The sequence below is a fragment of the Oryza sativa genome, chromosome 2 (assembly GCF_034140825.1).
Source record: "Oryza sativa Japonica Group chromosome 2, ASM3414082v1".
Taxonomy (NCBI): domain Eukaryota; kingdom Viridiplantae; phylum Streptophyta; class Magnoliopsida; order Poales; family Poaceae; genus Oryza; species Oryza sativa.
In genome coordinates this window covers 11,918,603-11,944,707 of record NC_089036.1, presented here as the reverse complement: position 1 = coordinate 11,944,707, position 26,105 = coordinate 11,918,603, and the positions used below count along the sequence as shown (strand labels likewise).

Here is a 26,105-nt window from a genome sequence, read left to right as displayed (position 1 = left end):
CATCCGGTTCCCCACGCAGATCTTCCCGGGTCGGAGGCGTTGACGAAGGAGTGGCGGCCGAATGGCGAACAGCGGCTGCCGCTCGCCGCGCCCTCCGTCTTGACGACGCGGAGCCGGTGGTAGCAGCACCAGAGGCCTTGGTGGCGGAGGACCGCCCACCAGCATCTAGGCGCTGCCGTGCAGTCATGACCAATTTGGCCACATCGTCCAGCCAACGTTGGGCTGGAGACTCCGGGTCATGGGCGACGGGCGGGTGACGTAGGAGCGCGCCCGCAGCTTGGAGCGCGCCCTGGGGCGTGCTGCCGTCGCCGTAGACGAGGAGGCGACGCTCCCCATCTCGCCGCCCTTCTCCACCTCCAGTGGGTGTCGAAGTCGCGGATCCTTCGGCCCTCTCGAGCGCCTTCTCCCGCCTAGGACTTTGGCGTGGAGGGGGCGGTGGAGTACGAGCTCGACGGCGTGGGTTTGGCTCCCCGTCGTCACCGCTCATACTCGGGGAGAGGTCGTGCGCCTTTGCTGGCTCGGCCATTGGGCTGAACAGGAAAAGCTTGGCGCACACGAAAGAGTGCGAGAGCTCAGAAAATCCCTCGCAGAGTCCCCTACCTGGCGCGCCAGATGACGGAGCGTGGGGCTCCTCACCGGGAGACCGCGCAGGCCCCCCTTTGCCAGTTCGGCCGGGGACTCAGGGTGAGATTCTAAGCTCTCTGTATGTGGAAGGTTCGCGAGACAGGAAACACACAAGACACGGGCGATGTATACAGGTTCGGGCCGCTGAGAAGCGTAATACCCTACTCCTGTGTTTTTGGGAGATCTGTGTATGAAGGAGCTACAAAGTATATGCCAGCCTCTCCCTTGTTCTGAGTTCCTAATCTGGAAAAGTCCAGTCCCCCATCTAAGTGGGCAAGGTCCTCCTTTTATATCTTAAGGGGATACCACATGCACCATTTCTCTCTTTTTTGTGGGGACTTACCCCACCTTTTCATAAATGGACGTAGATTTGTATAGTTGCCGTCCGAGTCACCTTCTGATGAGACGGCCCACAACTACCTCCACTTTCGCCGGGAGCAGATGCGACGTGGAATCGTGGCTGTCCGCTGACGACATGACCGGTGTCAGACCAGTCACGTCGGTCATTCTTGTCCACCACGTGTCAGCTTAGCAATCTACATGTTCGCCCTTCTTCACACAACATCTTGCCTGTAATGGTTAGGATGAAGCCTGGCATATATCTGACCAGGACTATCGTGCCATCTCTGGGAGGTAACACGCTAGCTCCAGCTGGGGGCGAGCGCCTAGAAGCCCTCGTCCTGACGGGATGGGGCGAGGCGTGCGTCAGATCGCCTGTCGCCACCTAACCCGCGATCTGACCGGTCTGTGACTGGTCACAGACCGGATAAATGAGTGCACTGCACTGCGTTACATGCGGCGTGACACGCTCAGCCAAACCGCAAAAAATGTGGTTAGGTGAGCCCCACTGTGCTCACCTAACCCATACACTCGGAGCAAAAACCCACGAGGGGTCGGGGCGCCTCGGCCCTCGGGGCCGAGGCGGGTGCGGCCCGACCCCCTCGGGGGGACTAAGAGGAGGGCGAACACATCACCCTCGGGCCCGACGTCCCTCGGGGGTGCCAGGCCACGTGTGCGATTGTGTCTGCCTCAAACCTCTAGTCATGATACTCCTGATCCCATGTCACCGACACCTACTCATATAATAGTTAGCTTTTTACAATTAATACAAGATCCACTTGTCTCTCTCACAGAGTTTCTTGGTTCATGTGTCTAAGCCGGCTGTAAGTTTACCGCCCGCTTCTCCTCTCTCTCCTCTCTTTTCTCCCCCACCTTAACATTTAGCCAACTTATAGCCTACTATTATACTTGCTCTAAAATATCCAAACCGACGAATCGCAAAGGGCGAAAGGATGATGAAATACTCGTGCATAGTGAACCAATCCAAACAGCTGATACTCCACCCGTCCCCTAATATACGGGATTTTGACATTTTACTTGCACTGTTTGACCACTCGTTTTATTAAAAAAAATTTGTACAAATATAAAAAACGAAAAGTTCGGCTTAAAGTACTTTGGATAATAAAGTAAGTAAAAAAATAAATAATAACTCTAAATTTTTTTAGTAAGACAAATGGTTAAACAGTAGAAGTAAAATGTTAAAATCTCTTATACTGGGGACAGAGGGAGTATGGTGTAATACATGCCTTGTTTAGTTCAAAAACGTCACATCGAATCTTTGGACACATGTATGGAGCATTAAATATAGATAAAAAGACTAATTGCACATTTTGCATGGAAATCGTGGTACGAATGTTTTGAGCCTAATTAGTCCATGATTACTCATAAGTGTTACAGGAACTTACATGTGCTAACGATGTATTAATTAGGCTTAATAAATTCGTCTCGCGGTTTCCAGGCAAGTTATGAAATTAGTTTTTTACTTTTTTCATTTGTGTCCGAAACCCCTTCCAACATCCGATCAAATGTCATTCATGACATCGAAAAATTTTCTTTTCGTAAACTGAACACATCCACAATATACGATGGGGTGCCTTCTATTTTTTCCCGCGCTATGATCTATCGGAGATGGACGAAAATCCTTGACAAAAACAGGACGCGCGACGCGTGAAGTTTTGCGTATTTTTTTTTTGGTTCTGATTTGATTGATAAAGTTTTGCGGCGGCGCGAAATGCGTATTTGGAAAACAGCCTGATCGCGGCGTGCGTAAAAAGGTGCGGACCAAATTAATTCGTGTACATCTAGGATAAGAGGAACACTATAGCATAAATAAAAAGAAAGAATACGATGAAAAAATAAAATCAAAACTGATTGAAACACGCATGATATACTAAAATTTTTGCGGAAACATCTTCAATTTTTATATAGTAGTAGAGACAAAGATAGAGATAAAGATCTCAACGTGTGAGTTCATTTTGGACCTAAGATTACGTGGAGTTGTATAAATATATTGTACTCTCTCTATTCCAAAATATAATAACTTTTAGCCTTTTCAATTTATCCCAAAATACAACTTTTTCATCAACATTCTCTTATCAACAAATCATAACCCTTCACTGTTCAATTTTCCCATCTACCTCCACTTTTCAACCAATCATAATTTTTTCACCATTTAATTTTACCTATTTTTGTTAATAACCGTGTCTACCTCTAAAACTTATGGGGGTAGTAAGAGTGTAGTAAATTTATTTTTAGAATTTTTGATAATCGTCATCCAAACGAGTTCTTTTCTTCTCCGTTCACCGTTCATCTTCCCCTTTCATCTCTCTCCCTGTTGCTCTATCTCACTCTTCCCTAGATCTGGACACTCCCGTAGATCCAACCTTACCTACGAGCCATGGCTACTGCAAGCAAGAGGAGGTACAGCCGCCTCTCGTGCGGACGCCAGGAGGAGGAGGAGATCGGGGCTTTGCCACTGATGGCTTGGTCGGATTTACTGTAGCAGCGGAGCTGCGGCAATTTGTTGCGGTGGTTCCTCCTGCTGAGATAAGACAAGGTTAGCCGAATTATTTTTAATGGTTTTGTCGTAATGTTGCAAATTGGGCTCTTTGTACGTTGCAAATATATAGTTTTTAGTTGTTCCAAAGCATCTTTCTCGTACTGTTGTACTGACTTCTGTATTTTGTTGCAAATCAGTTTCTCGAGTGCTGATGCAAGTAATGTTTAGTTCTCGAAAGCAGCAAAAAAAAATGTTTTTGGCTTCATAGAGTTGTTACAATAAGTGTAGTTCTTCTGTAACAGAAGAACATTTCTTTTTGTTGCGTTAAGAATTTGCATTTGTTGCACTACTACCATGGTATTGTTGGAGCTGCTTAGGTGTAGAGTGCTATCAAGTACACGAATGCCTGAATTTTAATTGTTGGCGATTACTTTCCAAATCGAATCATCATTACGAGCGACTATTCTGAATGAAATCGCTCTTTTGAGCTATCATGGTCCCATCTTTGTGTTGCTTGATGTTAATCTGATGCCTAATCTTATCCATTTTCTTCTGTTCTTTTTCTAAATTCTCCTATTTCTTTATTGGATAGATGAATGGATTAAAGGCCAGCTTTCTGAACTCCTAAACAGCGCGATGGGAGTTAAAAGAACTTTTTATATATGAATAATGTTTCGAATCCATTCTCTAATTTTATAGCCTCGAATAGTTATCACAAATCATTCAACTATTCAGCTATGCAACAGTAAAAGAGCATTTAGGAGGCCAACGCGTAGGGTTCCTTGATTCTTCTCTTTCTGGCAGCTTCAGGCCTCCTTCCTCGAGACCTTTGTGCGTTTGTGCAGGAATAATATTCTATGATCGAACATTGCTTGACTGACTCAGAAAGCCAATGCCTTTTGACGCGCTCTTTCGTCCCAAATAATTTCGCCTTTGAGCTCTCCAAAGCTGCTGTGTGTTCTGTAAGCGTGACCTCGTGAGTGGCGATAGCAACAATGGCAGAGATGGTGGTGATCAGGCCGCTGGTCTCCTTGCTGAAGGAGAAGGTGTCGAGCTACCTTGTGGAGCAGTACAAGGTGATGAAAGGCATGGAAGAGCAGCGTGATAGCCTGGCACGCAAGCTTCCGGCCATCCTGGATGTCATTGAAGATGCACAGAAGGGGGCTAGCCGACCAGGAGTAGTGCTTGGCTCGAAGCACTCAAGAATGTGTCCTATGAAGTGATCGATGTCTTTGATGAGTTCAAGTATGAAGCGCTCCGGCGTGATGCCAAGAAAAAGGGGCACTACAACAAGCTCGGTATGGATGTTATAAGCCTCTTCCCTTCTCGTAACCCTATTGTATTCCGTTACAGAATGAGCAAGAAGCTGAGCAAGGTTGTGCGTACCATGGATGTCCTTGTCAGACAGATGAATGACTTTGGATTCACACAAAGGCAGCAAGTGACACCATCGATGCAGTGGCGGCAGACTGATAGCATAATGATTGACTCTGACAAGGACATTGCCAGCAGATCTAGGAACGAGGAGAAGGAGAAGATCATAAAGATATTGGTTGAGCAGGAGGGAAATGGGGGTCTCATGGTTCTTCCTATCGTTGGAATGGGTGGTTTGGGCAAGACTACTTTTGTGCAACTCATTTACAATGAACCTCAAGTCAAGGAGCATTTCAGTCTCCAAAGGTGGTGTTGTGTGTCAGATGATTTCGACATTGGTAACATTGCAAGAAACATCTGCCATAGCCAGGAGAAAAATCATGAGAAAGCTTTGCAGGATCTCCAGAAAGAATTAAGTGGACAGAGATACCTTATTGTGCTGGATGATGTATGGAATCGGGATGCTGACAAGTGGGGAAAACTGTTGACATGCCTTAAGCAAGGTGGCAGGGGCAGTACGATACTGACAACAACTCGTGATGCAGAAGTAGCTCGAGTTATGACCATGGGTGTACCTGGAGCATATAACCTTGAAAAATTGGGTAACAAGTATATGAAGGAAATAATCCAGAGCAGAGCATTCAGAGTGCAAAAGCCAAACAGTGACGAGCTAGATGTAATTGTTGACAAGATTGTGGACAGATGTGTCGGTTCTCCTTTGGCAGCCAAAGCATTTGGCTCTATGTTGAGTACCAAGACTAGCATGCAAGAATGGAAGGATATATTAGTCAAAAGCAACATTTGCAATGAGAAGACAGAGATTTTACCTATACTAAAGCTCAGCTACGATGACCTACCACCACACATGAAGCAATGCTTTGCATTTTGTGCTTTGTTTCCCAAAGATTATCCGATTAATGTGGAGAGATTGATCCAACATTGGATGGCTCATGACTTTATACCTGCACGGGAGGAAGATAACCCTGACATGGTAGGCAAAGAAATTTTTAATGATCTAGCTTGGAGATCATTCTTTCAAGATGTGGAACAAGCCCCTCCACCGACTGGTTATTATGTAAGAAGACCAAAATTCCGTTACATAATGGTGTGCAAGATACATGATCTTATGCATGATGTGGCTCTATCTGTTATGGGGAAAGAATGTGCAACCATAGTCAATATGCCCGACATGAAGTCATTTATAAATCCTACTCGCCACTTGTTCATATCATACCGAGAAATTCACACTCATCTGGATGGTATGCTGAAGAAGCAATCTCCAACACTCCAAACGTTGTTATATACAGATCCCTACACTTATGTCTCTCCACCACGGTTATCAAAGCACAATTCTTTACGGGCAATGCAACTCTGTCGATTGAGAAAACTTCCAATCAGGCCAAGGCACTTGCAATACATTAGGTATCTTAACTTTTCCAACAATTGGTGGATCAAAAAACTTCCTGAAGAAATAAGTTTACTATATAATCTACTGACAATGGACGTTTCTGATTGTGACTCTCTATGCCGGCTTCCAAATGCTATGAAGTATATGAAAAACCTTCGCCATATCTACACTGGTGGATGTGAATCATTGGAATGCATGCCTCCTGACCTTGGACAACTGACTTCTCTACAGACATTAACCTTTTTTGTGGTGGGTTCTAGCTCTAGTTGCAGCAATGTTTCCGAACTCGAAAACATAAATCTTGTCGGAGAATTAGAGTTGACTGGTCTAGAAAATGTAACGGAAGCTCAAGCAAAAGCTGCCAGTCTTGGAAGTAAAGAGAAACTAACGCATTTATTGTAGGAATAAGTCTTGGCTGGTTGGTCTTGGTCTTGTGGTGCCTTTTTCCTGCTTTTCAGCTTTCTAGGACAGCATCTCTACTTTCAGTTTGGATGCTCTAGGACAGTTAGGACAGCAGTTTGTTGAGATGCTCTAGGACAGTTTGTTGGGATGCTCTGCTCTAGGACAGTTTGTTGGGATGCTGACAGCACCCTCTTAGACTAGCATGGCTGCATGGCTGCTACAAGCAGCTATAAATATGTATCCAATCCTCTTTGGGAGGACATGGCTTTTGTGTTTAGTGAATGAAGAAAACCAGAAAATTGCCCCATCTCGAGTGCCATCCTCTTCTCAATGAGAGTAACCATTGAAATTCTAACATCTGGTATCAGAGCCACACTTTCCTGTAGGCTAAACATCTCTTGTTCCACCCCTTCCCAAGCTCGGTTGAGCTCTCAGCCAGCAGCAGCAGCAGCAGCACCGGTTGCCCCTCCTTCCCCTTTCCCTTCCCCCTCTCCACACAGCAGCCCCCCGGAGGTGCGCCATGTCCGACGCTCGGTCTCGGCGTTCGGTCGCCTCGAGCACTCGGCGTCAGCAGGACGCCGAGCTCGCCGCAGCAGAAGAGCGCAGGCGAGCAACGGCTCAGACCGCTGCAGCAGCAGCGAGGGCGGCCAGACTGGCGGCAGCGGAGTTGGCAGCAGCCAGGGCGGAGGCGGAGGCGGAGGCGGCGGAAGATGCGGCACGTGCGGCGGAGGTAGAGGTTGAGACCTTGCGCAGCAGCATCAACGGCTCCATCGCCGGCGACATCACCGCTGACAGGGAGCTTGAGGAGCTGGCAAGAGGAAGGGCACGGGAGCGAGCAGAGCGGTGGGCAGCAGCCCACCTCCACGGCGGCGGCGGCGGCCCAAGGGACCGTGCGCCCGCCGACGGGAACCCAGACGGGCGCGGGCGTGCCGGCGGCAGCCCGGAGCCCGCACGCGGCCCTCGCAGGCGGCACGGCTCCCTCTCCCCTGACCGGCGCCATGGTCACCACGGCGTCCAGACGGTGGTCAGGGATTTTGGTCCCGGCGGTGGGTGGCCTACCCTCACCAAAACCAACTACATCGAGTGGGCCGCGGTGATGAGGGTGAGGCTCCAGGTGCGGCACATGTGGGAGGCAGTCCGGTACGGTGACGTCGACTACGACGAGGATCGGCGGGCACTGGATGCCCTCATCGCTGCAGTTCCGCCCGAGATGCAGTTCTCGCTTTCCCAGAAGCGGACTGCCAAGGAGGCCTGGGACGCCATCGCTGCGGCACGCATCGGCAGCGACCGCGCCCGCAAGTCCACACTGCAGGCACTCCGCAAGGAGTGGGAGAACCTGGCCTTCAAGCCAGGTGAGGATGTTGATGACTTTGCTCTCCGTCTCAACACTCTCTTGCAGAAAATGGTGCAGTACGGCGACGACACCTACGACGAGGAGAGAGCTGTCGAGAAGCTCTTCCGCTGCGTCCCTGAGAAGTACAGGCAGATCGCTCGCTCGATTGAATCTCTGCTGGACCTCTCCACGATGTCGATCGAGGAGGCGTTAGGTCGCCTCAAGGTCGTCGATGGTGATGAGCCACGGCCTCTCTCGGGGCCCATCACCATCGGCGGGAAGCTCCATCTCACTCGGGAGCAGTGGGAGGCCTCTCAGGGTGACGGGAGGAAGGGGGAGTCATCTTCCCCGACAGGCGGCCATAAGCCGCGCAAGGCGCGGGGAGGTGTCCAGCTACGGTGGGCGCGAAGACGTGCCGAGGGTGGCGCCCGCAGAGGCGCCCAGGGCGTTGCCACCGGCAACCACAAGCCGGCACGAGACGACACCTGCCGCAACTGTGGCAAGCTTGGCCATTGGGCCAAAGACTGTCGACAGCCACGACGCGGCCAGGCCCACGTCGCACGGGTGGAGGAGGAAGAGCCGGCTCTGCTCCTAGCTCACGCAAGCATCGAGCTACCTCCAGCGGCACCGGCCGCAGCGGCTTTCCTCCACCTTGATGAGCCGAAGGTACTCGTCTCCCTCTGTGACGGCTCCAGCAACGACAAGGCTGATGGGTGGTACCTCGACACCGGCGCCACCCATCACATGACCGGCCGACGGGAGTTCTTCACCGAGTTCGACTCCAGCGTCCGAGGCACCGTCAAGTTCGGGGACGCCTCCGGCGTGGAGATCAAGGGTGTTGGCTCCGTCACCTTCACCGCCAAGTCCGGTGAGCACAGGCTGCTCACCGGAGTCTACTACATCCCCGCGTTGAGGAATTCTATCATCAGCGTGGGACAGCTGGATGAGAACGGCTCACGCGTGTTGGTCGAGGACGGACTCATGAGGATTTGGGATCGCCGTCGTCGCCTTCTTGCCAAGGTAACCAGAGGCACTAATCGACTCTACATCCTCAGCGCGCAGGTCGCACATCCAGTTTGCCTCGCCGCTCGTCGGGACGACGAGGCGTGGCAGTGGCACGAGCGCTTCGGGCACCTCCACTTCGAGGCCCTGAAGCAGCTCAGTGCCAAGGAGATGGTGCGAGGCATGCCGTGCCTTGACCACGTGGAGCAGCTCTGCGACGTCTGCGTGGTGACAAAGCAGCGGCGGCTCCCCTTTCCCCAGCAGACGAGCTTCCGAGCCAAGGAGCGGCTCGGGCTCGTGCACGGGGACTTGTGTGGCCCAGTGACACCGGCCACACCAGGAGGACGACGTTATTTCCTGCTGCTCGTCGACGACCTCTCCCGCTACATGTGGGTGATGGTCCTCGGCAGCAAGGGAGAGGCTGCGGACGCCATCAGGCATGCGCAGGCTGCTGCAGAGGCGGAGTGCGGCCGCAAGCTGCGCGTGCTGCGCACCGACAACGGCGGCGAATTCACGGCAGCTGAATTCGCGTCGTACTGCGCTGATGAGGGCATTCAGCGCCACTACACCGCGCCGTACAGCCCACAGCAGAACGGCGTCGTCGAGCGGCGCAACCAGACGGTTGTGGGGATGGCTCGGGCCCTCCTCAAGCAGAGGGGGATGCCGGCCATCTTCTGGGGGGAGGCGGTGGTGACGGCCGCCTACATCCTCAACCGCTCGCCTACCAAGGCCCTCGATGGCAGGACACCGTACGAGGCTTGGCATGGGCGCAAGCCGGCGGTCTCCCACCTGCGGGTCTTCGGCTGCCTCGCGTTCGCCAAGGAGCTTGGCCACATCGGCAAGCTCGACGACAGGAGCACCCCAGGGGTGTTCATCGGCTACGCGGAGGGCTCGAAGGCCTACCGCATCCTCGACCCGGAGACACAGCGTGTGCGCATTACGCGCGATGTTGTGTTCGACGAAGGGCGAGGGTGGGTATGGGACAAGGCGGTGGATGATGGTTCGACTCCGACGTACGACGACTTCACCATCGAGTACGTCCACTTCGAGGGAGCTGGGGGAGTAGGCAGCTCTTCTTCACCGAGCGTGTCTACCCCAGTCCCCGAGCCTCCACCGACTCCAACACCAACACACCCTCGGGCCACGACTTCGACTACGACGAGCTCTTCGTCGACACCACCCCAGCCGGTGTCCCCACACGCTCCAGCACCAACAGCCACTCCTCCGGGCACGTCTACTCCGACGCCAGCTCGTGTTGAGCGCAGCCCGGTGGAGTTCGTTACTCCGCTCTCCCACGACGGGGAGCGCATCGACGCGTACCATGACGGCGAGCAGCTACGGTACCGTACGATGGAGGATCTTCTCGGCGACCAGCCGGTGCCGGGACTGGTGCCTCGCAACCTGGAGGCGCAGTTGCACCTTGCGTGCGACGACGGTGAGCCTCGGTCTTTTGCAGAGGCCGAGAAACACGCGGCATGGCGTGCCGCGATGCAGTCGGAGATGGACGCGGTTCAGGAGAACCGCACCTGGGAGCTTGCTGACCTCCCTCGTGGTCACCGCGCGATCACCCTTAAGTGGGTGTTCAAGCTGAAGAGGGATGAAGCCGGAGCCATCGTCAAGCACAAGGCTCGCTTGGTGGCACGCGGTTTCGTGCAGCAGGAGGGGATCGACTACGACGATGCCTTCGCTCCCGTGGCACGGATGGAGTCCGTGCGACTCCTTCTTGCGCTGGCTGCTCAGGAAGGCTGGGGCGTCCATCACATGGACGTCAAGTCGGCGTTTCTAAACGGCGACTTGAAGGAGGAGGTCTACGTGCACCAGCCGCCGAGATTTGTGATCCCCGGCAAGGAGGGCAAGGTGCTACGCCTGCACAAGGCCCTCTACGGCTTGCGGCAGGCACCGAGGGCGTGGAATGCCAAGTTGGATTCCACGCTCAAGGGGATGGGCTTCGAGCAAAGCCCGCACGAGGCGGCCATCTACCGGCGGGGCAATGGAGGAAATGCCTTGCTGGTGGGTGTCTACGTCGACGACTTAGTGATCACCGGCACCAAGGATGCAGAGGTCGCGGCGTTCAAGGAGGAGATGAAGGCCACCTTCCAGATGAGTGATCTGGGGCCTCTCTCCTTCTACCTGGGGATCGAAGTGCACCAGGACAACTCCGGGATCACGCTTCGACAGACCGCCTACGCCAAGCGCGTCGTTGAGCTGGCTGGGCTCACCGATTGCAACCCAGCTCTCACTCCGATGGAGGAGAGACTGAAGCTGAGCCGCGACAGCACAGCGGAGGAGGTGGATGCTACACAGTACCGACGTCTTGTGGGGAGCCTTCGCTACCTCACCCACACACGGCCGGACTTGGCCTTCTCCGTCGGCTACGTCAGTCGGTTCATGCAGCGACCGACGACGGAGCACCAGCAGGCTGTGAAGAGGATCATCCGCTACGTTGCGGGGACTCTCGACCACGGTCTCTACTACCCGAGGTGTCCTGGCAAGGCACACTTCGTCGGGTACAGCGACAGCGACCACGCCGGCGACATCGACACCAGCAAGAGCACGAGCGGGATTCTCTTTTTCCTCGGCGAGTGCCTCGTTAGCTGGCAGTCAATCAAGCAGCAGGTGGTGGCCCTGTCCAGCTGCGAGGCCGAGTACATGGCAGCATCCGCCGCTTCGACCCAGGCGCTCTGGCTTGCTCGACTGCTTAGTGATCTCCTCGGCAGAGATACTGGAGCGGTGGAGCTCAGGGTGGATAGCAAGTCCGCTCTGGCCCTGGCAAAAAACCCCGTTTTTCACGAACGGAGCAAGCACATCCGAGTGAGGTACCATTTCATCCGAAGCTACTTGGAGGAAGGGAGCATCAAGGCGAGCTACATCAACACCAAGGACCAGCTTGCGGATTTGCTCACCAAACCCCTTGGGAGGATCAAGTTCCTTGAGCTTTGCTCCCGGATCGGGATGGCTCAACTCTCCCACAAGACGGCGCACAAGACTTAGGGGGAGAATGTAGGAATAAGTCTTGGCTGGTTGGTCTTGGTCTTGTGGTGCCTTTTTCCTGCTTTTCAGCTTTCTAGGACAGCATCTCTACTTTCAGTTTGGATGCTCTAGGACAGTTAGGACAGCAGTTTGTTGAGATGCTCTAGGACAGTTTGTTGGGATGCTCTGCTCTAGGACAGTTTGTTGGGATGCTGACAGCACCCTCTTAGACTAGCATGGCTGCATGGCTGCTACAAGCAGCTATAAATATGTATCCAATCCTCTTTGGGAGGACATGGCTTTTGTGTTTAGTGAATGAAGAAAACCAGAAAATTGCCCCATCTCGAGTGCCATCCTCTTCTCAATGAGAGTAACCATTGAAATTCTAACATCTGGTATCAGAGCCACACTTTCCTGTAGGCTAAACATCTCTTGTTCCACCCCTTCCCAAGCTCGGTTGAGCTCTCAGCCAGCAGCAGCAGCAGCAGCACCGGTTGCCCCTCCTTCCCCTTTCCCTTCCCCCTCTCCACACAGCAGCCCCCCGGAGGTGCGCCATGTCCGACGCTCGGTCTCGGCGTTCGGTCGCCTCGAGCACTCGGCGTCAGCAGGACGCCGAGCTCGCCGCAGCAGAAGAGCGCAGGCGAGCAACGGCTCAGACCGCTGCAGCAGCAGCGAGGGCGGCCAGACTGGCGGCAGCGGAGTTGGCAGCAGCCAGGGCGGAGGCGGAGGCGGAGGCGGCGGAAGATGCGGCACGTGCGGCGGAGGTAGAGGTTGAGACCTTGCGCAGCAGCATCAACGGCTCCATCGCCGGCGACATCACCGCTGACAGGGAGCTTGAGGAGCTGGCAAGAGGAAGGGCACGGGAGCGAGCAGAGCGGTGGGCAGCAGCCCACCTCCACGGCGGCGGCGGCGGCCCAAGGGACCGTGCGCCCGCCGACGGGAACCCAGACGGGCGCGGGCGTGCCGGCGGCAGCCCGGAGCCCGCACGCGGCCCTCGCAGGCGGCACGGCTCCCTCTCCCCTGACCGGCGCCATGGTCACCACGGCGTCCAGACGGTGGTCAGGGATTTTGGTCCCGGCGGTGGGTGGCCTACCCTCACCAAAACCAACTACATCGAGTGGGCCGCGGTGATGAGGGTGAGGCTCCAGGTGCGGCACATGTGGGAGGCAGTCCGGTACGGTGACGTCGACTACGACGAGGATCGGCGGGCACTGGATGCCCTCATCGCTGCAGTTCCGCCCGAGATGCAGTTCTCGCTTTCCCAGAAGCGGACTGCCAAGGAGGCCTGGGACGCCATCGCTGCGGCACGCATCGGCAGCGACCGCGCCCGCAAGTCCACACTGCAGGCACTCCGCAAGGAGTGGGAGAACCTGGCCTTCAAGCCAGGTGAGGATGTTGATGACTTTGCTCTCCGTCTCAACACTCTCTTGCAGAAAATGGTGCAGTACGGCGACGACACCTACGACGAGGAGAGAGCTGTCGAGAAGCTCTTCCGCTGCGTCCCTGAGAAGTACAGGCAGATCGCTCGCTCGATTGAATCTCTGCTGGACCTCTCCACGATGTCGATCGAGGAGGCGTTAGGTCGCCTCAAGGTCGTCGATGGTGATGAGCCACGGCCTCTCTCGGGGCCCATCACCATCGGCGGGAAGCTCCATCTCACTCGGGAGCAGTGGGAGGCCTCTCAGGGTGACGGGAGGAAGGGGGAGTCATCTTCCCCGACAGGCGGCCATAAGCCGCGCAAGGCGCGGGGAGGTGTCCAGCTACGGTGGGCGCGAAGACGTGCCGAGGGTGGCGCCCGCAGAGGCGCCCAGGGCGTTGCCACCGGCAACCACAAGCCGGCACGAGACGACACCTGCCGCAACTGTGGCAAGCTTGGCCATTGGGCCAAAGACTGTCGACAGCCACGACGCGGCCAGGCCCACGTCGCACGGGTGGAGGAGGAAGAGCCGGCTCTGCTCCTAGCTCACGCAAGCATCGAGCTACCTCCAGCGGCACCGGCCGCAGCGGCTTTCCTCCACCTTGATGAGCCGAAGGTACTCGTCTCCCTCTGTGACGGCTCCAGCAACGACAAGGCTGATGGGTGGTACCTCGACACCGGCGCCACCCATCACATGACCGGCCGACGGGAGTTCTTCACCGAGTTCGACTCCAGCGTCCGAGGCACCGTCAAGTTCGGGGACGCCTCCGGCGTGGAGATCAAGGGTGTTGGCTCCGTCACCTTCACCGCCAAGTCCGGTGAGCACAGGCTGCTCACCGGAGTCTACTACATCCCCGCGTTGAGGAATTCTATCATCAGCGTGGGACAGCTGGATGAGAACGGCTCACGCGTGTTGGTCGAGGACGGACTCATGAGGATTTGGGATCGCCGTCGTCGCCTTCTTGCCAAGGTAACCAGAGGCACTAATCGACTCTACATCCTCAGCGCGCAGGTCGCACATCCAGTTTGCCTCGCCGCTCGTCGGGACGACGAGGCGTGGCAGTGGCACGAGCGCTTCGGGCACCTCCACTTCGAGGCCCTGAAGCAGCTCAGTGCCAAGGAGATGGTGCGAGGCATGCCGTGCCTTGACCACGTGGAGCAGCTCTGCGACGTCTGCGTGGTGACAAAGCAGCGGCGGCTCCCCTTTCCCCAGCAGACGAGCTTCCGAGCCAAGGAGCGGCTCGGGCTCGTGCACGGGGACTTGTGTGGCCCAGTGACACCGGCCACACCAGGAGGACGACGTTATTTCCTGCTGCTCGTCGACGACCTCTCCCGCTACATGTGGGTGATGGTCCTCGGCAGCAAGGGAGAGGCTGCGGACGCCATCAGGCATGCGCAGGCTGCTGCAGAGGCGGAGTGCGGCCGCAAGCTGCGCGTGCTGCGCACCGACAACGGCGGCGAATTCACGGCAGCTGAATTCGCGTCGTACTGCGCTGATGAGGGCATTCAGCGCCACTACACCGCGCCGTACAGCCCACAGCAGAACGGCGTCGTCGAGCGGCGCAACCAGACGGTTGTGGGGATGGCTCGGGCCCTCCTCAAGCAGAGGGGGATGCCGGCCATCTTCTGGGGGGAGGCGGTGGTGACGGCCGCCTACATCCTCAACCGCTCGCCTACCAAGGCCCTCGATGGCAGGACACCGTACGAGGCTTGGCATGGGCGCAAGCCGGCGGTCTCCCACCTGCGGGTCTTCGGCTGCCTCGCGTTCGCCAAGGAGCTTGGCCACATCGGCAAGCTCGACGACAGGAGCACCCCAGGGGTGTTCATCGGCTACGCGGAGGGCTCGAAGGCCTACCGCATCCTCGACCCGGAGACACAGCGTGTGCGCATTACGCGCGATGTTGTGTTCGACGAAGGGCGAGGGTGGGTATGGGACAAGGCGGTGGATGATGGTTCGACTCCGACGTACGACGACTTCACCATCGAGTACGTCCACTTCGAGGGAGCTGGGGGAGTAGGCAGCTCTTCTTCACCGAGCGTGTCTACCCCAGTCCCCGAGCCTCCACCGACTCCAACACCAACACACCCTCGGGCCACGACTTCGACTACGACGAGCTCTTCGTCGACACCACCCCAGCCGGTGTCCCCACACGCTCCAGCACCAACAGCCACTCCTCCGGGCACGTCTACTCCGACGCCAGCTCGTGTTGAGCGCAGCCCGGTGGAGTTCGTTACTCCGCTCTCCCACGACGGGGAGCGCATCGACGCGTACCATGACGGCGAGCAGCTACGGTACCGTACGATGGAGGATCTTCTCGGCGACCAGCCGGTGCCGGGACTGGTGCCTCGCAACCTGGAGGCGCAGTTGCACCTTGCGTGCGACGACGGTGAGCCTCGGTCTTTTGCAGAGGCCGAGAAACACGCGGCATGGCGTGCCGCGATGCAGTCGGAGATGGACGCGGTTCAGGAGAACCGCACCTGGGAGCTTGCTGACCTCCCTCGTGGTCACCGCGCGATCACCCTTAAGTGGGTGTTCAAGCTGAAGAGGGATGAAGCCGGAGCCATCGTCAAGCACAAGGCTCGCTTGGTGGCACGCGGTTTCGTGCAGCAGGAGGGGATCGACTACGACGATGCCTTCGCTCCCGTGGCACGGATGGAGTCCGTGCGACTCCTTCTTGCGCTGGCTGCTCAGGAAGGCTGGGGCGTCCATCACATGGACGTCAAGTCGGCGTTTCTAAACGGCGACTTGAAGGAGGAGGTCTACGTGCACCAGCCGCCGAGATTTGTGATCCCCGGCAAGGAGGGCAAGGTGCTACGCCTGCACAAGGCCCTCTACGGCTTGCGGCAGGCACCGAGGGCGTGGAATGCCAAGTTGGATTCCACGCTCAAGGGGATGGGCTTCGAGCAAAGCCCGCACGAGGCGGCCATCTACCGGCGGGGCAATGGAGGAAATGCCTTGCTGGTGGGTGTCTACGTCGACGACTTAGTGATCACCGGCACCAAGGATGCAGAGGTCGCGGCGTTCAAGGAGGAGATGAAGGCCACCTTCCAGATGAGTGATCTGGGGCCTCTCTCCTTCTACCTGGGGATCGAAGTGCACCAGGACAACTCCGGGATCACGCTTCGACAGACCGCCTACGCCAAGCGCGTCGTTGAGCTGGCTGGGCTCACCGATTGCAACCCAGCTCTCACTCCGATGGAGGAGAGACTGAAGCTGAGCCGCGACAGCACAGCGGAGGAGGTGGATGCTACACAGTACCGACGTCTTGTGGGGAGCCTTCGCTACCTCACCCACACACGGCCGGACTTGGCCTTCTCCGTCGGCTACGTCAGTCGGTTCATGCAGCGACCGACGACGGAGCACCAGCAGGCTGTGAAGAGGATCATCCGCTACGTTGCGGGGACTCTCGACCACGGTCTCTACTACCCGAGGTGTCCTGGCAAGGCACACTTCGTCGGGTACAGCGACAGCGACCACGCCGGCGACATCGACACCAGCAAGAGCACGAGCGGGATTCTCTTTTTCCTCGGCGAGTGCCTCGTTAGCTGGCAGTCAATCAAGCAGCAGGTGGTGGCCCTGTCCAGCTGCGAGGCCGAGTACATGGCAGCATCCGCCGCTTCGACCCAGGCGCTCTGGCTTGCTCGACTGCTTAGTGATCTCCTCGGCAGAGATACTGGAGCGGTGGAGCTCAGGGTGGATAGCAAGTCCGCTCTGGCCCTGGCAAAAAACCCCGTTTTTCACGAACGGAGCAAGCACATCCGAGTGAGGTACCATTTCATCCGAAGCTACTTGGAGGAAGGGAGCATCAAGGCGAGCTACATCAACACCAAGGACCAGCTTGCGGATTTGCTCACCAAACCCCTTGGGAGGATCAAGTTCCTTGAGCTTTGCTCCCGGATCGGGATGGCTCAACTCTCCCACAAGACGGCGCACAAGACTTAGGGGGAGAATGTAGGAATAAGTCTTGGCTGGTTGGTCTTGGTCTTGTGGTGCCTTTTTCCTGCTTTTCAGCTTTCTAGGACAGCATCTCTACTTTCAGTTTGGATGCTCTAGGACAGTTAGGACAGCAGTTTGTTGAGATGCTCTAGGACAGTTTGTTGGGATGCTCTGCTCTAGGACAGTTTGTTGGGATGCTGACAGCACCCTCTTAGACTAGCATGGCTGCATGGCTGCTACAAGCAGCTATAAATATGTATCCAATCCTCTTTGGGAGGACATGGCTTTTGTGTTTAGTGAATGAAGAAAACCAGAAAATTGCCCCATCTCGAGTGCCATCCTCTTCTCAATGAGAGTAACCATTGAAATTCTAACATTTATCTCTTGAGTGGAATAGTGGGGGTCCTGAGGAACTAGTACAAGATTGTCATGCGAAGGTGCTAGATGCTCTTAAACCTCATGGTGGGCTGGAGATGCTAAGAATTGTTAACTATAAAGGCAGAGGTGCACCAACATGGATGAAAGAACTTAGTTTGTTTCAGCAACATCTGACTGAGCTCCATCTTGTTGGCTGTACATTGTGTACCGACTTCCCTGAATTTTCGCATTTGAGGGCCCTTCAAATTCTTCACTTGATAAAGGTAGATAAATTACAGAGCATGTGCAGCAAAATGGCATATGTGGAATTTCCAGCATTAAAGAAACTCCAATTACATGATTTAGAGAGCTTCGAGAGCTGGGTGGCAACACCAGGAAAAGAAGAGCTGTCCTTTCCAGTGCTTGAGGAGATTGATATTAGGAACTGTCCGAAGTTGACGAGTCTGCCTGGACCACCAAAGGTCAAGGTTGTCAAGCTAAACGAAGACATGGCACAGCTATCCCTTTCCCTAATCACATCCACTAGATACATGTCGTCATGTCTGTTTTAAAATTGTCAGTTAGAGACAGTGAAACAACACTGGAGCTTGATCAGAATCATGAATTATCAATTTCAGTAATCAAAATTACAGGATGCTGCTTTCTCTTCACCTCAAGTCCATTGCAACCTGTGGTTGGGATTTGGAAATGGTTTGGACAACTTCAAAAATTGAAAATTAGTCGGTGCGATGCTCTCATCCACTGGCCAGAGGAAGAGTTCCTAAGCTTGATATCCTTGAAGGAATTGATCATTGTTTTATGCTCTAATATAATTGGCCGTGCACAAGTGAATGGAACGGCAACACAAGCAAGGGATCAGCTCCTGCCACAGCTAACAAAACTAGAGATAAGACATTGCAAAAGCTTAACATAGCTGTTCGTCCTTCCTCGATCTATAACATACATATGTATTAGAGGGTGTCCTAACTTCCAGTGCTTATGGGGGAGGGGGACAGGTGATACAGAGTCCGATTAATTTACAGGTGGAGCATGGCAATGACCTCACGCCCACAAGTGTCTCAGAGAAGCCAGGAAATAACTATTTACCTTGCCTAGATACCCTATTCATAATGGGTTCCGATAAGTTGGCCATGCTTCGAAATCTGCCTCCATCTCTCAAGAACTTGTCAATTTATCACTGTCCAGAGCTTCGCTCCATATCAGGGAATTTGGATCAACTCGTGGACGTGAGTATTGGGGGCTGCAATAAGTTGGACTCGCCTGATTGGGGGAACCTACCTGCATTAGAAGACTTTGGACTTTTGAATTGCAAACGTCTGACATCATTACCTGGTAATCTTGGGAATTACTCTGCTCTCAGGAGGGTTCTCGTCAAATACTGCCCAGCCATAAATATGAAGCCTCTTTATAAGCACCTACCATGACTTGTCACATGCTCACTCAAGCGATCCTATTGAAGGTATCATTCCATTTCCTCGTCTCTCTCTCTCTCTCTCTCTCTCTCTACACGGTGTTCATTTGGTTTGTCAATGTTTTGAGATGCACTTTTAGTAATTCTTATTCCCATGTGACCTTTCTGTTATGGCAGACCGGTTGATAGGGAGTTTACTTTCAGACTAGCGGCCCATTAGAAACTAATGCTGACGGTGCTCTAATCTGGATTGCACACAATTTCTCTCCTTGCAGAGTGTTTCAGTACACGTGAAAATACACGGTAGTAGTAGTAGTAGTGCATCACCATTTTATCCATCTCAAAAAAGAAAAAGAATCACCATTTCTCAGTTTCCATCAATAAGATGGGAATATTTTTCTTTTCCATGAACAATTCATTATGACTGGTGTAATACATTCCATTGTAAGTTTCTATGGTAATTTGTTTTGGCATCGGTGTAGTTGATGTACGGAGTGAAATAATCAAACCGTTTCCCATATTCAGGGCCTAAACTACGGGATCCAAGATCTTGGAAATATGCTATTCCTGGGTGTCAAAATTGGACGTATCAGCGCCACCAGAATTACTGAACACAGATCCGGCCAGAAGCAGTGAAGGTTTGTAGGACTAAAGGTTTATTGAAACAAAAAATGTATTGATAGGCTTGAATATTTATGTTGCTTTCCCCTCTTCCTTTCCTTGACCCCTTTTTTTTTTGGCTTCTTGCAGCATTGGCTCACGAACAAACGTTTTGGGAACCTCCTGCATTATATTTTTGGCGGTTTTGCATGGTCCGTTGCGATGAATGGAGGCCGCTGTGAGGGCTCAAGTGTTGACGAAATAAAATCCATGATTAAAAAAGATATGGGGAAGTTCCAGTTGAAATGTTCCCCCTTTTTTTTTCCATTCAGTGGAAGGATGCTGGTTCGAAGCAAACACTCTTGTTGCCTGGTGCCGACATAATGTTGTCTTTTTGTTTACATGATATTCTGGCACGAACTGGAGCTCTTGTAACAGTGTCGTCATATAGCCTTTGCTGATCGTGTAGTATTTTGCTTCTGTTTCTTATTCATATCTGGTCGCCTGCTGCCAAATGTAGGAGGTGCTTTCCTCTCAGAAAGGCCTCCATCTCTTGTAAACTTGGTTAAAGTGCAGGAGACCCTTCTGGCTGGGTAATAATGTTTGACTGCATAGCATATTCTTTAGATTGGTTTTGCAAAACCACGGGAAAATATGTAGTGCAAACCACATATGTAGTGGAAACATGGATACCGTTGGATCGAGAAATGGACGTCCGAGATTCGTCCACGTCACCATGAGTTAAAATTTAACTCCTAGTAAAATTTCAACTCATGAGTGAATCTGCGAGTTAAATTTTAACTCAGGGTGACGTGGACGAATCTCGAACGTTTATTTCTCGATCCAAAGGTAGTTTCCATGTTTTCACTATATATTATATGTGGTTTGCATTAGATATTTTCCCGACTATATATCGGTATAATATATGTAATGACAAATGGCTGCAATTTGTTGTGGCAATTTTACGGAACTACTACAACTTTGATACATAATAATAGAGGATAACAACTTTGGAAAATTCGCAAGAGAATCGACTATAGGGGCTCGTTCATCATCCAAATAGAGCGGTGGTATATTTGAACTTAAACGGGATGGCCAATGCTCTATTAAGATGATAGGAAAACCTAACCATAAATTCTAATACGAGTTTTTGAACGCGGTAGTTCTATGTTTCCAAAGGTCAAAGTTTTCGTGGTTATTATGTGAAACTAGGAAGGTAGCCTGCGCATTCGCGCGGACATGTATCGTGGGCTACATTTGAAAACAAATCATATTTATCAGATAGCCTCTGCCATGTTTTGGAAGTACATTTCCTCAACAAATATTCTTCGTTGGCATCACTTTGATAATTTCTCTACGCTATATACTATATAGTATTTAATTAATATGTATAAGCAATTATCTATAATCTTCATCATCATCGGAGCTACACCTAGTATGTTAAGAAAACATGATTATTAAATTAAAAGCAAGGTGTTTTTTTTTCTTTGTTTTTTGAATGCTTTGGGCCCTGCTGGTGAAAACGTAAGACCTAGTGAATTGCTAAATTCACTGTTCCTTTTTCCCCGCCAAACAGTTTTCATGCAGCTCGCAGTTCCTAGTCACCGTGTTGAGATGTGGTCATTGCACCTATGGAGGTTGCCTTGTGATTCATCATAGTGGTGATCACATTTTTGGTCAAACTTAGTTAGTCCTATTTCCATGTCTTGTTATATCGTAAAATCTCCAAAGTTAATCATTCAAGTATATATATCAACAAAAATATATTCGCAAATGATTAATGTTCATATATAGGGATGATTCACCTTTTAAATGGTCTATGCACAAAGAAAATAAACTGAGTTACTCGGAATGCTTAGAAGGCCAGAACAAATTAGCACGCTTGAACATACATCAATGAGATACTAAAAGTGCATTAAGCATCATCTAAAGTCAATTAGATGGTAACATAGTTTAGAGCAGATACACGAAAGATCATTTAGCATGCTTGGATTATTTTAGCACATTTTACAAAAGTTCACGAAGTAATTGGATTTTTTTTCTCAAACTAAAGCCATTGGATTTTCTATGTATTGGTGGTTTGGATTTCATATTTTAGTTAGTCATATTTGCTTAGATAGTGCATATCTAATTTACCTATGCATGTTCGAGAAACAACATATGATGATGCAACCTGTATTGGATTATTTCGTAATTCTTTTACAGCAATTCAAATGACATGTAAAAGGGTAGGGGTGTTCTTCCTCAATAAAAAAATGTTTTATAATTCACTTTGTAATTTTTGTTTGGATACTATTGATTTAATTTAGCTATACATGTTTGCAGAATGATGTATAGTGATGTAATATATGCAGCCAATTTGTTTAAGGTATTTCAATCATATTTAGATGGTATGCAAAGCGCATAGGGTCGTGGGCTGGATGTGGTCGAATGTCATATTTTGTATATAGGAAAAATATAAGGATAGCGATCTTAAATTCCTAGTTTAGTTATAATCAGAGCAACATTTTTTTTAGAAATCAGACGTGCAGCTTAAAAATTATGGTTAATTTAATATATTAATTATTTCTCTTTTAGTTTACTCCTACGCAAAAAAAGGAATGGGATAGGAAGTGGTCTGCGCGCATGTGAGGGGGACAAGGAGGTAGATGCGATTTATTTTTCTAATTTCTCCAAATAATGTAACTTAAAACCATTAAAACCAATGATGATAGGTTTAATTTTTTTCTCAAAATTTCTAAGATTATTTCTGATTTTCAGGACATTGATTTAATTGAAATATTTATAATTTTAAAATGTGACATATGGTGATTTAAGTGTGCTCTAAAGGGTGTTTAATTGGTTTTTATTACGTAGACCGATTTAATATGAAATAATACATGTTGTTATTTTGTTATAGTTTTTCATTGTCATTTAGTTTCCCGCAAAGGAATATTTTAATTTTTATATAGTAAAAAACAAATATGATGGATATTGAATTATGTAATTACTTGTAAATAAAACAATAGTTCAAACAAATTAAAAATCAAATATAAATTTAGAAATTATAAACCATTTAGCTTTGTTTTTTAATATTAGGTTGTTAGTTAAAAAATAGAACGGGAGAGGATCAGAGGAGATATATGTACAGCAGGTTGAGGATGAGGGGCGGAGATTTTTTTTCCTAAGACATATTCCAACGGGTTCTAGTCTTTAGTTATCTATTTTTAAAAGATAGATATAATTTTAGATCTATTAGAAAATATGTCGGGTATTGTATTTACTAATATAAGCTAAATGTTGCTAATCATATAGTTTAAAAATCTATGTGATTTTTCTAAAAATGTATCGAGTGAACCAATATGTAGTCTCTAGGAAATACATTTATTTTACTTTTAAAATGCATTTAATTTGGGTATTGAATTCTAAATTTTATTGCAAATAATCTCATGCCGTGCACAGATTAAAAAATATCTATTTAGATGGTATATTTGTTTAAAATAATTTAATACAAAATATGTTTTCCAATATTAATTAAGAAAAATGCTTGAAAATAGGTGGGCATCGTCCTCATGTATTAGGGTGAGAGCAGGGACGATATATGATACGTACATAAGTAATTATACGTACATATACCTACGATATATAATGGCAGCGGTGGGGTGTGGGCCTTTTTTTTCTTTAAGTAAATCCGATGATAGAAAATATGGGTCCACCGTATATTAGTGAAAATCGACGGCTAGATGTTTTGTTATTTTCTATAATTCCCTAGAGTGACATATGGTGAGATTAGAGCGTGTATATATATATATATATATATATATATATATATATATATATATATATATATATATATATATATATATATATATATATATATATATATATATATATATATATATATATATATATATATATATATATATATATATATATATATATATATATATATATATATATATATATATCGATCAGGTGAGCCCTGGGCCCCTGGCTTTCCCTCTCTGCTTTTTTTGCAGGCAAAACGAGGCCGCCGCCACCACCACCCTTGCTGCTTCTGCGATCGAAGCACAGGAAGAGTGAAAACTAATCCCTGCCGTCGCGTGCCGATGGACGATGTGTTGGCTACTTGGTTATGAAGTATGAACTTATGATCTTGGCTAACAAGGGTTTGCTTTCCCCCATGGAAACCGACCGGTTTTTCCCAAAAACCGTGAAATCAACAGGGCCGGGAACTAATCCCACCGGGAATTTCGAAGGATGTAAGTAAAAAATTGTGAAAAAAATTATAAAATATGAAAAATGTAAATTTAAATCGAGAAATTATGAAAAAAAATTAAAAAAAATCCTATAAATATGGTGACATCTATATATTATATACTAAAAGTCCATTAAACTTGCTACAGGCGCTCCAAGGCTGCCATGTGGCATCCTATAAACGCTCTCGAGTCGTCACGTGTCACTCTAATAAATTTTAAAATCCGGTGGACCCATTATTTCTGACCATTAGATTTATTATAAAAAATACAATTAAATTTATCTAAAAACTAGCATTGTACGTGCACGTATAGGTATTTCAAAAAAAAAAGAAAGTACGTCCATACTTTGATACGTACGTACGACACTGGACCCACATCATTCTTTTTTTCTTTTTCTTTCTCACTTATTAGATAGAAAATCAAACTGCCTATATTTACTATGCAAAATATATGTTATATAGAGTTTCTAATTAGGCGCATTTCATTCAAACATCCATAAAAATATAAATAAAATAAAAACAACTCTAATTGTGACTAACAATTCTAAAAATTTTCCATTTCCTAGGTAAAAGACAATAATATGTCAAAATGATATTACTAAATTATCATGAACGTATTTTCAGGTATTATGTGTTTTCTCTATTCGTATAATATTTGAAAATTAAAGATCTTATATATTGTTTTGACACCGTGTCGAAGTGTAGCTTCTATCTCCGACTTAGGCTTTAATCTAGCTCAATAGCTGAGCTTATCTTGGACACACGAAACGAGTCATTAGTGCAAGATTAATTAAATATTATAAAGCCAAAAATAGATTTATCTTTTATCTAGAATATATTTCTAATAATACGCACACTGCACTTAAATATATCAAATGAAGGTCATGATTATCAATTTAATTATAAGGAATATAATGGTTTAGACGAACTTAGATATTATTATCAAAAGGTATTAATTTCTTTTATAAAAATTCCTAGATCAATTGAGGAAACGTGCTTGTCAGGGTTATGGATACCACATACCTAATCGTAGTTGACTAAATCTCGGCAGGACCCACCACATACCATGTTTATACGAGAATTGACTTCGGATATGAAGGGAGTTCCGGATAAGGAAAGACAACTAGAGTTCTACATGGAAACGACAAGGACTACTCGGATTGTATCCATATTGGTTTCCCTAATTCTACTTGGACAAGGGGACACCTATGGGTATAAATACAAGGCCCCCTAGGAGGAGAGGGGACACAATCAACATACATGGAACAACATACAAGCCAACATACACCAAGACAAGACGCCGGACATCGACTTCAGAGATAGGCATGGCTAGTCTCCTACGGTGCCTACGGATACCGTCAGGAGAGATATAGCGTTGTCTCTGATCTCGCCGGATACGGATTCGAGGAGGAAGGCTACCCTGTTGTCGACTACGAGTCAGAACTTCAGACCGCTATGTCGATAATAGTTAGATAGGCTACCCCAAATATTGTACTGGTGTGATTATGATGAATAAGAGTAACGACCGGCTTCGGCCAACAGGATGTAGGGCTAATACCTGATAATTCAGGGGCCCGAACCTGTATAAAAATCCTCGTCTCTGTCTCTTTTACCTCAATCTCGCATATATCCTAGTACCAACGATCCCCATACTATGCAAATACCGGAATCGCGATATCAAACGTCGACAGTGGCGCGCCAGGTAGGGGGTCTTTTGGTGCTTCAAGGTTTCGACGAGATGGGTTTAAGAGATGGATTCTCCGACAACGAGCTACTCGACGACTTCAGCTGAGGGGGAGATCCAACCTAACCAGATCGGAACCATCATCGTCATCGACAACTTGGTCTATCGAGATCATCCAAGCCTCAAGCTTCGCGGCGTACCAAAAGATGTCAGATCGTATGATGTCGAACGAGTACGCAACAAGGTAATTGGTAGATTGGTTTTTTAAATTAATCTACTAATTTCGTAGATACATCCGGCATGTATCTACAAAGGTACGCAATATTTTATCTGCAATTTATCAGATCATACAACATTGTCAGATCTATAATTTATTATGTTTACCTAGAGCATGTTTTTTTTATACAATATCTTTTGTGCGAATATTCCCTATATTAAACCAACTACGGTTTAATGCTGGGGGCTCGCTCTGTATTCCTCTGTATAAAT

The 26,105-nt window shown here is 49.5% G+C and overlaps 1 pseudogene; it reads left to right on the top strand.

Moving 5' to 3' along the window:
- The first annotated feature begins 4,313 nt into the window (after positions 1-4,313).
- Positions 4,314-6,954, top strand: LOC4329108 (putative disease resistance protein RGA4; annotated as a pseudogene).
- The last annotated feature ends 19,151 nt before the right edge of the window (positions 6,955-26,105 follow it).